General features: G+C 40.9%; 1 protein-coding gene across 1 annotated transcript in view; it reads left to right on the top strand.

Annotated features, from left to right (window-relative positions):
* The window catches only part of NUP214 (nucleoporin 214), a 3,229,616-nt gene that overhangs the window by 2,083,834 nt on the left and 1,127,895 nt on the right, over positions 1–17,887 (top strand). The gene's annotated exons all lie outside the window — the stretch shown is intronic.

The raw sequence follows: 17,887 nt of genomic DNA, 5'->3' as shown, positions 1-17,887 counted from the left end.
TCTATGCCGGATGGCAATGGACCTCTGGAAGGTGGCCCTGAGCCTCAACATTCAGCTCCAGGCCATGTTTGTGCCAGGAAAAGAAAATATACTAGCAGACATCTTAAGCAGAACCACCACGGATGCCCACGAATGGATGCTGCATCCAGACATCTTCAAAACCATCACAAGGAAATGGGGACTGCCAGAAATAGACCTGGTCGCATCCCCACACAACCACCAATTGAAAAAATTCTGCACAAGGACATACCACCCACTTGCTTGGAAGGTGGACTCCCTATCCTTCAGTTGGGAAAAACTGACAGCATATGCATTCCCACCTCTTCCTTTGATGCACAAAGTGCTACTGAAGATCAAAGAAGATCACCCGAGGATCATCTTGATAGCTCCAGACTGGCCGAGGCAACATTGGTACCCGCTACCGAGAAGCATGTCTCGAGAACATGCATGGCCTCTACCCCTGCTACCTCTTCTACTAACACAGAACAACTTCAAAATCCTGCATCCAAACTTGAAAACTCTGCAGCTAGCTGCTTGGAACATTTCATAAGGCAAAATAACCCAGCTTTATCTCAAAGGGTTAAAGACATTATCTTGGAGGCTCGCAGACCCTCAACAAGGAAAACTTATTCAGCAAAATGGAAAAGATACCTCATTTGGAGTGCAACAAAAGGAGTGGATGCATCTTTGGCAAGCATAGCTAACATCCTGGAATACTTAGCAGAGCTTTTTCACAATGGTCTGTCTTACTCCTCCATTAAGATTCATGCATCAGCAATATCAGCAAAATACAACACGGATCCTCCAGTCTTTTCTCAACCTCTGCTCAGGCAGTTTCTCAGAGGAATTAAAAATGTAAAGCCACCAAGAAAACCACCATTGCCTACATGGGACTTGAACTTTGTGTTAGAAAAGTTGACACTTCCCCCTTTTGAACCAGCAGCAACAGCAGAATTACAGTACTTATCTTGGAAAACTGCATTCCAGCTTACAATCACTTCAGCTAGAAGGGTTTCGGAGTTACAGGCATTAATGGCAGTACTGCCCTTCCTTATTTTCCATCAGGATAGAGTGTCCATGAGAACTAATCCTACTTTTATGCCAAAGGTGGTTTCCAGGGTATCATTAAATCAAGCAATACACCTACCAACATTCTTCCCCAACCCGCAGAACAGGGGAGAAAGATTACTGCATACCTTGGATGTGCACAGGCAATTGCGCTACTACCTGGACAGAACCAAGAACAATAGAAAAACTGACCAGCTTTTGGTAGCATATGCAACAGGAGTGGAAGGAACAGCAATTTCAAAACAAACAATTTCAAAATGGATAGGAAATTGCATTAGATTTTGTTACTCTTTTCATGGAAAGACAACTCCAGAAAACATCAGACCTCACTCCACAAGGGCTACAGCCACTACTACAGCTTTCTTACGAGGAGTGGCTACCAAAGACATTTTAGAGGCTGCTACTTGGAGCTCCGTGCATACATTTGCCAAGCATTATAATCTACCATTATACTCCAGATCCCGAGCAGGTTTTGCCACTGCTGTTTTGCAAGGGATCTTAGCTACACCATAATCTCTTACTACCTCCTTAGTGCCTCCTCCCCCAGTTTGGCTATGGTATTCTACCCATTTGTAAGGACTGCAGATGCATCCTTGAAGGACATAGTACAGTTTTGTACCTACCATAAATGTAGATGTCCGAGAGGTATGCATCTGCAGTCAGGATTACCCACCCTCCTTCCCCTCTGTGGTACTCCTAGGTATTTGCCCATCTTGTAGCTAGCTGGGGGAATCTATTATGGTGTATTTGTTTGTATATATGTATATACATGTTTATTTCTATTTTTGCTCTCTATTGTTTGGAAACATTTGCATTTATCCAAATTTAGCCTTCCTAGAGGGCACCTGGCATCTGGGGCAAGAAACACTGAGGAAAATGGCGTCGGCTGATGCCTTTATACCCGCTGAACTGCAGCTATGACGTCAGGTGAAGTGCGACATCAGCCGAGGCCAGACCCAGACTTTGGAATCCGGCCGACCGAAGGGCTGCCTGAGGCCAGGACAACCCATTTGTAAGGACTGCAGATGCATACCTCTCGGACATCTACATTTATGGTAGGTGCAAAACTGTACTTTTTGAATGTCATTGATGATGTGTACTCTGAATCTAGCACAACCCCTGACACTCTCCCTCCGGCTCCTGCCAAACCCGATAGGTACTACAGGGTCCCGGAATCACATCTTTTCCTTTACAAGGCCCACTCTGCTGATCCAGAAACTATTTCCCAGGGCCCTAAAGGGGTTGCAGCTGTCACTACAAAAAATCCACTCCCCTCTGAAAGGGAGTCCAGGGCTTTAGAGCGATGGGGTAAAAAAGTGTATACTTCTCCTACCCTTTCTATGAGGGCTTTAAACTGTCAATTTTATATGATACAGTACCAAGAATATTTGTTAGATGAATTGCATAAAAAGCTGTCTTCACCTGAACCCCTAGATCGCAAATCACTTCAGGATCTGGTACATAACTCTCAACAGGTTAGGAACCATTTCTTGCAGTGTGGTTATGACGCATTGGAAGCTTCATGTAGGTCAGCTATGACAGGTGCAGTCATACGTAGGCATGCTTGGCTGAAGGAACAATCTCTGCCAGACCGTGTTAAAGCAAAGCTTCTGGATGCTCCACTGGAAAAGCAAAAGTTATTTGGCTCCACTGCTCAGGAGGTCTTAAAGAAATTTGAAGAAAAGGCAAAATCTGTACAAACAGTCAAAGATTTTATGCAAGTCCAACCACCAAGATTCAGCAGAAATTGGCCTTCCAAGAACTGGTCCTTTCCAGACACAGACAGATTTCAGAGAGGCAAGAACAGGCGTGCCAGAGGTAGAGGGCAAGCTAGAGGCTCCTACAGAGGACATCAATGGCAGCCTCCCAACCAGAGAGGTAGTGCAGGGCCTGCAACTGCTGCACAAGGACAGACTCAATGACTTTACTTTGACACCGCCAACCAGGGCTCAATTGGAAGCACCTTTGGGCGGAAAACTTTCCTTATTTTCAGAAAATTGGCACATTATTACAAGGGACAAATGGACACTACAAATAATAGGCAAAGGATACAGGTTCCATTTCCACACATTACCGAAAAGAAAAGGCATGCCAGACCTGCCACCAAATCAAAGGGCAGAGGCTTTGAAACAAATCTCCAACTTAATGAAAATGAAAGCAATAGAAAAGGTTCCTCTCGCAGAACAAGGCCAAGGATTTTATTCCAGACTCTTCCTTGTTCCAAGAAAAGAAAAGCAATGGAGGCCTATTCTCGACTTGTCCGCACTAAATACTTATCTCATTGTGCCAAAATTCAAAATGCTGACTCTACAGCAACTCTTTCCCATGCTGGGCAAGGGGTCTTGGCTGGTAACTCTGGACCTCAAGGAGGCATACCTGCATGTCGCTATCAGACAAAGTTGCAGAAGACACCTCAGATTTCTTGCAGGTTCAAAGCATTATCAATTCTCAGCATTGCCCTTTGGCTTATCTACTGCACCCAGAGTATTCATGAAATATCTGGTATCAGTAATTGCACACTGCAGACTTCAGGGGATGCAAATATACCCGTATCTGGACGACTGCCTTATACAAGCGGACAGCCAACAACTTTTGGTAAAACACTTGAATTATGCCATCTATCTTCTTCAGGCCTTGGGATATACAGTCAACATTCACAAGTCAAGACTTGTACCATCCCAAAGAATAACTTTTCTGGGTGTGGATCTAGACACAACCACCCAAATGGCTTTCCTCACAGAAGAAAAACAAAACCAACTACCGGATTACTTCAAAAGCCTGTCAAGACAAACTCAGCTGACTGCAAGGAAAATCCTGCAGGCCCTGGGTTACATGGCTTTTTGCATTCTTCTGATTCCTCAAGTAAGGCTGCATATGAGGAAACTCCAATGGTACTTAAGGAGTTTATGGACTCAGCACAGTCACAGCTTGGAAACTTTGATACCACTCATCCCATGCCTTCAAAGGGAATTTCTGTGGTGGGCTCAAGCAAGCCAGTCAAACAGGGGTTTGCCCTTCAAACCAATAGCCAGCCAAACCATTACAACAGATGCGTCAGACCACGGATGGGGAGCGCACATGGAAGGAAGATGCATTCAAGGTCTATGGTCACAAAAAGAGCTACGCATGCACATAAACCAAAAGGAAATGCTGGCAGTGATACATGCAATCGAGGCTTTCAAGTTATTTCTACATCAAGGCCACCTGCTAATAAAGACAGACAACACTACAGTTATGTGGTACATAAACAAGCAAGGAGGCACCCATTCCTACCCTCTTTGCAGACTGGCAATGAATCTATGGGAACTTTCCTTGACTCTCAATATGCAGCTGCAATCCCAGTTTGTACCAGGAAAGGACAATATACTGGCGGACAGCTTAAGCAGGAACATCATGGATGCACACGAATGGATGCTGCACCCAGACATCTTCCATCAGATAACACAATCATGGGGGAGACCGGACATAGACCTCTTTGCCTCCCCACACAATCATCAGCTGGAGAAATTCTGCTCAAGGACATACCACCCACAAACATGGAAAGTGGACGCCCTCTCTCTCAGCTGGAGAACTCTAACAGTGTATGCATTCCCACCTCTTCCATTAATGACCAAGGTCTTACTGAAGATCAGGGCAGAGCAGCCAAGAGTGATTCTGATAGCTCCGGACTGGCCAAGACAGCACTGGTACCCATTGCTAAAGAGCATGTCACGGACAAAACCATGGCTTCTGCCACAATGGCCGCTTCTCCTGACACAGCACAATTACAAAACTCTGCATTCCAACCTGAAAACATTACAACTAGCTGCCTGGAAAATACCTTGACTCATCACCAGGATAAGCTGTCCAAGAGAGTGAAGGATATCATCATGGAAGCTCACAGGCCTTCCACTAGAAAGGCATACTCAGCAAAATGGAAAAGATTTCACACCTGGAGCACCTCAAAGGGCCTAGATGCAACAGTTATGAACATGGCACATATCCTGGAATATTTGGCAGAAATGCTCCACAATGGCCTGTCTTACTCTTCCATTAAAATTCATGCTTCAGCAATTTCAGCAGAGTACAATACTGATCCACCTGTCTTCTCTCATCCTCTGCTAAGACAGTTTCTAAGAGGAATTAAAAACATCAATCCTCCAAGGAAACCACCACTGCCTACTTGGGACCATAACTTCGTGTTGGAAAAACTAACACTGCCTCCCTTTGAACCAGCAGCATCTGTAGAACTACAGTTCCTCTCTTGGAAGACTGCCTTCCTTCTGGCCATAACCTCAGCAAGAAGAGTATCTGAGTTACAGGCCCACATGGCAGTACAGCCATTTCTTATTTTTCATCAAGACAGAGTCTCATTGAGAACCAATCCTTCATTTATGCCAAAGGTGGTATCTAGGGTCTCATTAAACCAAGCTATTCACCTGCCTACCTTCTTTCCAAATCCACAAAACAAAGTGGAAAAGCTTCTGCACACCCTGGACATACACAGACAGTTGCGCTACTACTTGGACAGAACTAAAAATTACAGAAAAACTGACCAGTTGTTTGTAGCATATGCTGCTGGTGCACAAGGAAAAGCAATTTCAAAACAGACAATTTCAAAATGGATAGGGAATTGCATTCGGTTCTGTTACTCCTTTCATGGAAAAACTGTGCCAGCTAACATTAGACCTCATTCGACCAGAGCCACAGCCACCTCCACAGCCTTCTTAAGAGGGGTGGCTACCAAGGACATTTTAGAAGCTGCTACATGGAGCTCCGTGCATACATTTTCCAAGCATTACAACTTACCTTTATATTCCAGATCCAGAGCAGGCTTTGCTACGGCAGTCCTGCAGGGCATTTTAGCTACACCATCCTTTACATAGATCCTCCACCCCCAGATTGGCTATGGTATTCTACCCATATGTGATGACTGCAGATGCATTCTTGAAGGACATAGTACAGTTTTGTACCTACCATAAATGTAGATGTCCGATAGGTATGCATCTCAGTCAGGTTTACCCTCCCTCCTTCCCCTCTGTGGTATTTCTTGGGTACATTCCCCTCTCATAGCTAGCTGGGGTTATCTATTATGGTGTATTTGTTTTTATATATGTATATATTTTTGTGCATGTTGGGAATTCATTGCATTTCTCCAAATTTAGCCTTCCTTAGAGGGCACCTGGCATCTGGGGCAAGAAAAACTGAGGAAGATGGCGTCGGCTGACGCTTTTATACCCCAGGCGCTCTGACGTCGGGGAAGAGGCGACATCAGCCGACGCCAGACCCAGACTTTGGAATCCGGCCAACCGAAGGGCTGCCTGAGGCAGGACAACCCATATGTGATGACTGCAGATGCATACCTATCGGACATCTACATTTATGGTAGGTACAAAACTGTACTTTCCTTCCATCTAGAAAAATCCTTCTTTATATGTGTTAGCGGATTCGTATCACTTCACTGAAAGACCATTTCACTGAGACCAAATCACCTAAAGTTCATTTCACCTAAAATTCATTTCACCAACAAGTAGTACTCTAAGGCATGTCACAGGTATATGTCCTGTTCCCCACACTAGTGCGATCCTGATGTTAGTATATATAGTTAGGGGGGTGTGGGGAGCACAGCCTCCCACCTAGTTGGGACAGCAGAAAACCAAATTAAATGGGGGCTATGCCTGCCACATCCCCCAATGTGGGTGCTGTGCCCCCCACACCCCCTAACTATATATATACATGTGTATATATATATATATATATATATATATATATATATATATATATATATATAGATATATATATATATATATATATATATATATAGATATATATAGATATATGTATATAGATATATATATAGATATATATATATATAGATATATATATATAGATTAACACTAGGATCGCACTACAGTGGGGAAAAGGACATATACCTTTGACTTGCCTTAGAGTACTACTTGTCAGTGAAATGAGTTTTAGGTGAAATGAACTTTCAGTGCAATGAACTTTAAGTGATTTGGTCTCAATGAAATGGTGTTTCAGTGAAGTGATATGAATCCGTTATAGCACATCAGCAGAGTTTAATAATTACAGCTCCATTGCAGTCCTCTCCCCTTATCAGAAGTATTTGAAAATGTATTCATAGTCATCTTTTACATCACTTTAAATTCAAATAAGCTGCTCTCTGAAACTTTGGATGGTTTCACAACCCAGCACAGCACAACCACCACACTCCTCCACTTCACCACCACTGTAAACTAGCATATGAACAGTGGTAACCTAGTGTCAGCTGTGTTTCTAGACTTATCCAAAGCTTTTAACGCTGTATCACAGCAGCATTCACTTGCTGAACTCTGCTGTATAGGTCTCTGTCAGTCCTCCCATACATAGTTCTTAGTTACCTATCTGGAAGGCAGCAAGCGGTCAAATGACAACAGGACTTCTCTTTTCTCCCAGATATCATAGGTGTCCCTCAGGTCTCTGTACTAGAACCTCTTCTCATCAATATTTTTATAAACAAACTTTACACTGCCACTGATCAAGCAAATGTACAGTATGCAGATGATTCAACTTTAATTTATTTATTTAACATTTGTTTACTGGGATAGTCCGACTGGACAGCTAGAGTATCTTTTCAGTGGAGTGTCGGGGAGAAAAGTTCCACACAGTTACAAAATAGAGAGTAATTAATGGTAATAGTTGTAGGTTACAAAAGTATAAATAACAGTTGGCAAACATGCTATAGAAAAGTTTTAAAAGTTAAAAGTACAAAGTCGAAGTACAAATATGTTTACTTCCCACAATATACAAGCGCCAAAAAATCACTCAAATTTCTTTCTCTTCGCTTCAAACCTGCTGAAGAGTTCATACGCACTTCTCAATCCCAGTAAAACAAAACTGATGCTCTTCACCCCTAAACAATGTCTCAGTCAAAGACCACCTTTCTTGGTTACATCTGCATGTAGTACTAAAATCAAGGTAATACCACATGCTAAACTACTGGGAATTGTAACAGATGACTGCCTTAAATTACATATTCTTCAAACAATTAAAAAAACCCAGAAACTTCACCTCCCTCTTAAACACTAGTATTCATCTTTCTCTTACTTAACGGCTAGCTACTGTTGTTCATCCTTCTCTCTTTCTAATTGCTCCCATCCACCGGTCTGTCTCTCTCATGCATTTCATATATACCTAAGTTGCTAACCTTCCAGATACAACCATTTGGAAAAATCAGCCTATATGAAACTAATTATGTACCATGTTCTGTCACTAAAATCCTATTACCACTATCCTTCTGTACAGTACTAGTAATACTTCTTTCTCTCTCTCTCCCCTCCATAATTGTATAACTTAATTCTCAACTATACTCATATCTCTTGAACTCTTTACAAACCTTTCTGTTCTGAAGTAAGACACTACCAAACTACCCCTAGATCGTATCAAATTCCAACAACTTAGAAATGAGACTAAAAAAGCCATTATACTAGATAAGAAAAATTACTTCTACAATCTGCAACATAACATCAGAATAACCCTCAAAAGTACTGGGCAGGCATAAATAAACTACTCCAACGCCAGGAACATTATCTGACAAGAGCCAAGAAGATATAGCCAATTCATTCAATACTTTCTTCACAGAAACCATCCAGTCATTAGCTAACCAACTTTCTCCTCCCCACACTTCTATAAACACTATACCCGACTCACCACTCTCTTTTAACTTCCAGCCAGTGTCCACATCCTTTATCAGATCCCTTTTGAAAAAACTGAAGCCAACCACCCTTTCAGCCGATCTTCTGCCAGCTGAATACCTGCAAATTGCTGCAGATGTCGTAGCCTACCCTATCTCAATCCTAATTAACAGAACCATAACCGAGGCCTCAATCCCCTCAATTTGGAAAATATCCTATGTTATTCCACTCCACAAAGGAGGTTCATCCACAGAACTATCCAACTATAGACCTATAGCCATACTATCACCACTTGCCAAAATTATGGAAAAGTGCATGCACAACCAACTAATGCTCTATCTAACCCAAAATAAACTACTCACAGACTCTCAACATGGATTCAGACCCCATCATAGTACAACCACTGCCCTCCTCTCTTTTACTGAAAACATTAATCTTAACCGGAATAATAAAAAAATATCCTCCGCTCTCTTCCTGGACCTATCGAAAGCCTTCGATATGGTGAACCATCAGTTACTTCTATATACTTTAAAAACCCTGTATCTAGATACTCCAGCCCTTGACTGGTTTCAAGCTTACCTCACTGGGAGACAACAATCAGTAATGTGGCAAAACAAGATCTCCTGCCTACTACCAAATACCATAGGAGTTCCTCAAGGTTCCATATTAGGACCTCTCCTCTTTTCAGTCTTCATAAACGACATCCAAACAGTCATCCCTGAAGCCACCTGCATTCAATATGCAGATGACTCGACTATAATATGTTCCAATGCCTCTCTTGCAAATCGACTAACTACCACCCAACATAGCTTCACCAAAGTCGAAAACTGGCTTGCCAACCATCTCCTGATCTTAAATCCAAACAAAACCAAGTTACTTCTATTCTACCCAGCCAGTAGATCTCCGACTGAAAACTTCACTATAAAATCCAATAATGGGACCATCATCTCCCCAGACACCTATACAAAGCTATTAGGAGTAAACATTGACAATAAACTCAGATTTGATATACATATCAACCAAGCCATTAAGTCAATCAACAAGAAACTTGGGACCCTATATAGAATTAAAGCCTTCCTTACCCCGAATGCCAGGGCAGCCACAGCCCGTTCACACCTTCTCTCTAACCTACTATATGCCTCTCCTGTCCTTACTCACCTTAACAAATCTGATCTGGCCAAGCTCTCATCCTGCTATAATCACATTGCCAGGTTCGTTACAGGCCTACCCTACAGAACACACCACTGTACTAACCTGAAAAAGCTTGGATGGATAGAATTCCCACACCTTCTTCACCAGTCCCAACTCATAGAGGCCTTCAAAATCCTTAAACAACCTGAGAATACCCCAGCACTAAAAAACTTAATGAATCCCTACTCCAATCTAAGCTGCCTTCGCTCAGCAAACAGACTCCTTGTCCAAACAACTAAATCTCTCAACCTAGGTGGTGATCAGCTATTTGCCAACACCACTGGTAAAATATGGAACTCTCTCCCAAATAACATCACGCTTGCAACTTCTCTAAGTCAATTCAAAATAGTCTAAAACTCCACTTCAAGTCACACTGGCTATGTCCTTGCTCAAACCCAGACTAGCTCTGTGCCATTAACTAAAACATAAACAACTAGCTAAGATGATAAGTACTTTGTATACTGTGATAAAGAAATATGTATCCTGTCTAACTCTGTCATTATACTGCCTACCGTCCTTGCTAATATGTTATTAATGTTACATTTGTAGTAATCTCAGAAATAGTAATGGCAGTCTTGTACTTGTATGTAAATAGCCTATGTTTTTGTTAAGTTCTTTCAGCTCATTTACTGTACCTAATTATCAATGTAACTCTGTTGGAGCTTTTCTCCCCGGGCCTCCGCTGAAAAAGGACATGTATCCAGTCGGACCATCCCGGTTAACAAATGTAAAATAAATAATAAATAAATAAATAAAGACCACTAAACTTCTTTACAATGGTTTCCCTTAATTAGTTTAGGTTAAATCCATTTATTTCTTGCAAGATTTTACTCTAACTGTATAAACTTTAATGTAAATACTTGACTTTATGCACCTGATTTGTAATTGTTCAGAATACTGAGACTTTTTTTTTGAGAACTGTTGGAAATTTGATTGTTAAGCTCCATCACAGTACATTTATATTTTCTCCCCAGGCCTCTGTTGAAAATGAGCTCTGCCAGTCAGACTTTCCCAGTCAACAGAACCAATTAAAAGGTAAATCCTTTCCACAAAACCAGTGATCTGTATCTATCAATTTTGGCAACATCTTTGTCATTCTCTCAGCTAGTGTATACACTAGCACTTTATATTCCAAGTGTATAATTAAAACGTATAGGTATTTTTATATACTCAGTAGACTTTAAAAGATTTTATGTCAAATAGATAGCAAATCATGGAAATTTGTTGGTGAAGACGGCGGTAATTTGGAATATATTTTTTGGAACAAGTACTTTGATTGATATATATATATATATATATATATATGTATGTATGTAGATTTATATATATATATATATATATATATATATATATATGTTGAGGGAAGAAATGGTTGAAACTAAGGAAGTAATGTTTTTGAGCTTAGCTGTAGGATCCATATTGCTTAGACATAGTAAGACCAATGGTATTGGCTGCCAGTGAAGCAACTGATAAGAAAATGGAAATCAAAATCTATAGCCGACATAAATGAAGTTGTGGATATTGTAAAGTACGTAGAAGAACCGACATTAATGAAGTTCCGGATATTGTAACGTACGTAGAAGAACCGACATAAATGAAGTTGTGGCTATTGTAAAGTACGTAGAAGAACCGACATAAATGAAGTTGTGGATATTGTAAAGTACGTAGAAGAACCGACATAAATGAAGTTGTGGATATTGTAAAGTACGTAGAAGAACCGACATAAATGAAGTTGTGGATATTGTAAAGTACATAGAAGAACCGACATAAATGAAGTTGTGGATATTGTAAAGTACGTAGAAGAACCGACATAAATGAAGTTCCGGATATTGTAAAGTACGTAGAAGAACCGACATAACTGAAGTTCCGGATATTGTAAAGTACGTAGAAGAACCGACATAAATGAAGTTCCGGATATTGTAAAGTGCGTAGAAGAACCGACATAAATGAAGTTCCGGATATTGTAAAGTACGTAGAAGAACCAACATAAATGAAGTTGTGGATACTGTAAAGTACGTAGAAGAACAGACATAAATGAAGTTGTGGATATTGTAAAGTACGTAGAAGAACCGACATAAATGAAGTTCCAGATATTGTAAAGTACGTAGAAGAACCGACATAAATGAAGTTGTGGATATTGTAAAGTACGTAGAAGAACCGACATAAATGAAGTTGTGGATATTGTAAAGTACATAGAAGAACCGACATAAATGAAGTTGTGGATATTGTAAAGTACGTAGAAGAACAGACATAAATGAAGTTGTGGATATTGTAAAGTACGTAGAAGAACCGACATAAATGAAGTTGTGGATATTGTAAAGTACGTAGAAGAACCGACATAAATGAAGTTGTGGCTATTGTAAAGTACGTAGAAGAACCGACATAAATGAAGTTGTGGATATTGTAAAGTACGTAGAAGAACCGACATAAATGAAGTTGTGGATATTGTAAAGTGCGTAGAAGAACCGACATAAATGAAGTTCCGGATATTGTAAAGTACGTAGAAGAACCGACATAAATGAAGTTCCGGATATTGTAAAGTACGTAGAAGAACCAACATAAATGAAGTTCTGGATATTGTAAAGTACGTAGAAGAACTACAGATGGAGTATTTGGGAAAAGTAACGTGCAAACTGTAGTTAAATAATGCAGTTTGTGGAAATAATGCGTAATCCCCATGAGTACAGATTAAGTGAGAGTTTACTGTGTACTGCATGACCGTAACAATGGAAATTTACGGATTATTTTGTTTTTTTTTTAATGTATATAAACTCATGCCACGTCTTAAATGTGCTGATTTAATAAAGTTCAAAAAAGGGCCAACTGCATCAGAAACATATATGGGAAGTACCTCAGCATATTTAGGTTTGTTGTTAAGGGGTATGAAGCAGTGATTTAGGTGTAAAGTGAGCACTGACAACCTGGATATGTGAGTGGCAGAAAAGTTTTCACTCAAATTTAACTTATGTATTTATATAAGGGATTGTCTGTGCATATGGGGCAGGTCCTACACTAACTCAAAGTGCCTGATGCAGGTAGGCTGGCAACAGAGGGGCCGGGGGTAATAATGCTACTCTTTAACAAGCTTGTAAGTCACATGGTATCTGGAATTGATATGGGAGTTGTAAGTACAGGAAGATCTGAGTAGTGTGCTAGCCACACTGTCAGCACTAGTACTTTGCTGTAATGTGGAAGCGTTGCACAGTCAGCATGAAAATGGGCAACTTTTTGTAAAAACGTTCGCAGTGTTTTTAGTTACAGGCATAGAGGCCACATACCTTTCCAGAAATGTAATGGTAGTCACGACTTTGGGTACGTGCATGGCTGTCACCCATTCAGGCACTGGATGTCAGAGTTGTTTGCTTATGGTTGCAGCTGTAAGTATGTGGGTAAGTAATTGAAGGTGTGATTGTAGATGACGTGGCTTAATATGAGAAAAACAAGTGCTCACTGGTTACTATGTAATATGGTTTAGGGCAGTCGCGTGCATAATGCTGCAGCACAAAACTGCATAACATAGCAAAAAAATTGAGACAGAAAGCAATAGCCAGAGCTATTATAAACAGCAGCAGCAGGGGGTGAGCAACCCGGTGCAGCACCAAGCCAATTAAAACAAGATATGCAGCAGCCTTTTGCAATATTGCCAAGTCTAGGTGAATACCAAATAAGTATAGATAATGGTAGGTAAGGAGCCAAGACGAACTATATCAACTGAAGAGTAACAGCTTGCAACTAGGGAGTACACGTTGCTGTGCCACTTCTTATAGTGCAGCAACAGCATGCAATTGTGGAGTACATGGTGTTGTGCAACTGCTTATAGTCTAGCAACAGCATGCAACTGTGGAAGACACGGTGCTGTCCCACTGCTTATAGTGCAGCAACAGCATGCAACTGTGGACCATATGGTGCTACGCTACTGCTTATAGTGCAGCAACAGCATGCAGCTGTGGACTACATGGTGCTAAGCCACTGCTTATAATGCAACCAGTTGTGACAGGTAGCATATCGAATCTAGTTGGTGTCCGTAGTAACTATATGCATGTCAGAGTAGCCCAGCAAAATAGACCAGTAGCTACACTATGCAGTCAGTATAAGATTATAAGTCAAGAGCATGTTTAGCGTCCTCTTTCATTACATAAATTATTTTAAATTTTCCCACTAGATATGTATGCTCACATTGTGGCCTGAGACTGAAGTTGGTCCAGTGGGATCAGTACTCTACCCCAGTTACCAAATTCTATAAATAAATAAACCATCTGTATTAAGGTCTGGAGCAAACAGGTGCCCATAGCACCAACAATGTTTCTTCTCTTTAAGCAGCAACAGTAAAACAGTGTTCTATATGAGTAAAAAACTAATACAAATAAGCAGTAGTCACAATTTAGCATTATTTCCAGTTAAATAGCACACACATGGCACTGGTACTAAAAATGTTATAGTTAGGAGCATGCAATGCCCATGACACTAATAACTGTCCTGTCACAAGCAGAATGGCAACATATGGTGTAAATTAATAACACTATTCCTTAACAAGCTTGTAAGTCCTCAGTTCGAGCCTTATCAAGGAGTGGAGGACTGATCGTGGAACAACTGAGATTCAAACTGTACAGGTGCCTAAGACAGGTCAGCAGCTGTTAACTGAGTGATTGGGAATAGTGCAGGGTGATGCTCTAGTAAGTGAAGAGTCATGTTACACCCGTTGGCATCCTGGAAATATTACAAAGAGGACAAAGTGTTCTAAGCTAGTAAAACATACCCTCTCACTCGCTTGTGTTAAGGTTGCTGGTCCTTTGTTTAAGCCCACGGATTTGGTGTTGCTGAACTTCACTTGCTGGAAATCACCACCTCTGCAGGAACATTTTTTTCCCCAGTTGGTTTTCCAGTTTTTCTTGAACCCATTGCATGTATATTTCACACATACTGGAGCAAAGACAACCATTCATATTGTGATTTGCACCATCCACTCAGATTTATATGAAGCATGCATGATTTTAGGTAGACCTAAAAGCTGCTCCCTTCACTGCAGGAAGGGGGAGATTGGAAGTTACCAGTGAAGCCGAGTGAATTGATAACGGGATTATTTTTTCATGAAGCAGGTCGTTGCCCCTTGGAAAATGCAGTCAAAGTGTAAGAATATCTCCATTCTGGGAACCTGTGTAGGCCTTTGCCTGTCATAATTTTTGTCTTGAGCATGGCTTCAGAAGCAAGAGATCATTGCAGAGATATGAACTTTAGTACACTGCCATCTGAATCTTGGTCTTGAAATTGCTGTCTTACTTCTTCAGGCCTGGTGGACTTATTCTAGTTATTGGATTCATCTGCTAGGGTCCGCATTCTTAGACATAACAGGTACTCGGGGGTCCCTTCATAAAACTGATAATCATCTTGGTGTTGTCAGTTATGTGTCTAACAGGCATATTCTTACTGTATCAACTGATTAATACCACCATGGAAGGCCCTTTCATCAGTTATATCAGGTATGTAAAGCAGATACATTGCTACTGTAGAAGTTGAGTTGAGAGAATCTTCTGTGCCATCCTTGTGTGTGTGGTTGCGACCCACTGTTCACCATTGTCTGGTGCTTTTCCTAGTACATTGTGCACGTGTCCATGTATACTAGTCTGTTAGCAGTACGTGTCAAACCTACATACATGTCAGCCGTCCAAATTTTTGCAGAATGTCCACATTTTTTGCTTCATTTTTTATCGATCCTTATAAAATAAAATCGATCCTTATAAAATTTTGTTTTTCTGGCAAATCATTAGCAAATACTTGAGGAGTGAAGTCAGAAAGTAATGACTCACATTTGAGTTTAATGCCCTACAGAAAATTCATAGTAATGCAAGACCTGTTATTCCGTCACGTTTGTAAGAACAATATTTAAACATTTCTCTGGTTTTGTGCCTTTGTTCCCCCATTATTTATTGCTTTGCCAGATTTCTTGCTCTGAGTTGAGAGGTAGTTATTTCTTGATTTGCAGGTTATCTGGTCTGTGGTGGTTGGTGTGAACTGGTTAGCCTAGGGAATGGGTACTTTGATGTAGTCAGGTAACATTGTGCTACACACAAGCACTGGTTTCTGGCTCTGCTGTTCATCTGTAGTGTTTGCTGGCTTTGTTGTCTCTCTAAAGTGGGGGGGGGGGGGGGCAAAGCCCTGACTGTGAAACAGATGACTCAGGTTGACATACAAGTGATTGAAGTGGGAAGGGAAGGCTGAGGGTCCTGCCTGCTCTCCAGTTAGTGGATGAGTGGGAGGGACGTGTTTCAGGTGCCCAGATACCGTTAATATTCCAGGAAAGAGGGAGAACCTAATTGGAAACCAAGCTTTTAATGGGAGCTATGGATATTTGTGGATTTTTATCACTTAGAAAGATGAATGGCAGTCTTAGGCTATGCCCATTGTATAGCCATCACTGACATTCTGCTTGGCATGCTTGGGGAGTGTAAGGATTAAAATAGTCATCCATTTGTTGGCTCCCTGGATGACAGCCTCATTGGTACTGAGGAGCAAAATGTGCACAGTATATTGAAAAAATATTGAATAACAGTCATTCAATATACTGTACATTGAATGAAATAGAGTTTTGTGAGCGTTTCCCCCACCTTCCCTGGCCCTTAATCGCATATTGCTTAATTTCGTGTCTCACTCTCAAGTTAAGTGTCTTTGAACTCACTCGGTCTGAACTACACAGTTGGCAGATTGAATGTCGGTGATGCCTTTACTTTGAACTAAATTGTTAGTGAATGCGTGCCAATAATTTCTGTACTGTCTCAGAACTTCCCTTTTTACTTGAATAGTGACTGCAAAAGTGTCTAGGTTAGTCCACTTAACTAATAATTATTATAGACAGACAAGTAAGATCAGAAGTACATCGTCACATCATATCGTCCAGTTGCAGGAGCCGTCTCACACTGATTGTGCTGCTGGATCAGTGTGCTTCCTGAAGTAGGGATCAAGCAGCATGAAGTGTTAGAGGCTAAGGCCTTGTTCCTAACCCAGCTGAACAGCACTGAAGAAATGCGTACTGCTTGGACTCGGACCACACCCTCTACATGTCTGTTCCGGAGTTTTTAAATGATTAAGGCACTGAAGTAGAGAACTGACTAAGGTGCAAGACAGTCGTATGTCCCTAGTTCCGAAATGATGTGCACAGATGTACAAATGAAAACAGTGGAAGTGCTTCAACACATTATCTCCATACCGCACTTTAAGTCCTCAAAGGGAAAAGGAGGAGGGAGTGTAAACCCAGATGAACTTCTAGAGGTGGAGGCCCTTGTCCAAATCGAGGTGCACTGCTGCACTGGGAGTAAGGTGCTGCGTTGTCATTCGCTTGTGTGTGTTATGTTTGTAAGAGGAAGAGGTAATGATACAGCACATTAGCCAGTTCTCGTCTACTTCAGTTTCTTAGTAGTGGAGACCTAGAAGGGTCTAGTTTCAGTTCCTGGTTAAAAAAATGCACTTCTATAGTGTTGTGTTCCATGGAGCTGGACATGACATTTACCTTTAAAGCTTCAAATTGCTGCAGCAGTTTAAGTCTTGGTTGTGGACGTGTATGGACACATTCTGTCCTTCCCACTTTGAGAATGTATTAATAGTTATTAAATGGGGCATGCATAAGTGGTTATAGAACATTTAAATGATCTGTAAATGGTTTGTGATTCTATTTCTGGTTTAGTTATTAGTGTGTAACACAGTGGTTCAAATATTTGCCACACAAACCAAGGCTCCAAAGGTCACTTCTGACCTCTTTGTGTATGGAGTTTTCATGTTTGTATTTTTTGCTTCCTTCCACTTCTAAAAACAAGCTGATTAAGTGTCTGTGCTCTGTATATAGTAGTTAACTTTGCCATTGTGGCTGGAAAGAATTACAGAACTGGTTCAGTTAACTGGCAAAGAAATTAACTTAAACCAGCTTATTCATTTAGTTTGATGTTTTTTTTTAAGAATATCGTATG

This window comes from Protopterus annectens, chromosome 16.part0 (assembly GCF_019279795.1).
Source record: "Protopterus annectens isolate FY-2018-M chromosome 16.part0, PAN1.0, whole genome shotgun sequence".
Classification (NCBI taxonomy): Eukaryota; Metazoa; Chordata; order Ceratodontiformes; family Protopteridae; genus Protopterus; species Protopterus annectens.
The sequence above is the reverse complement of the archived record's forward strand: the minus strand, read 5'-3'. Positions and strand labels throughout refer to the sequence as shown.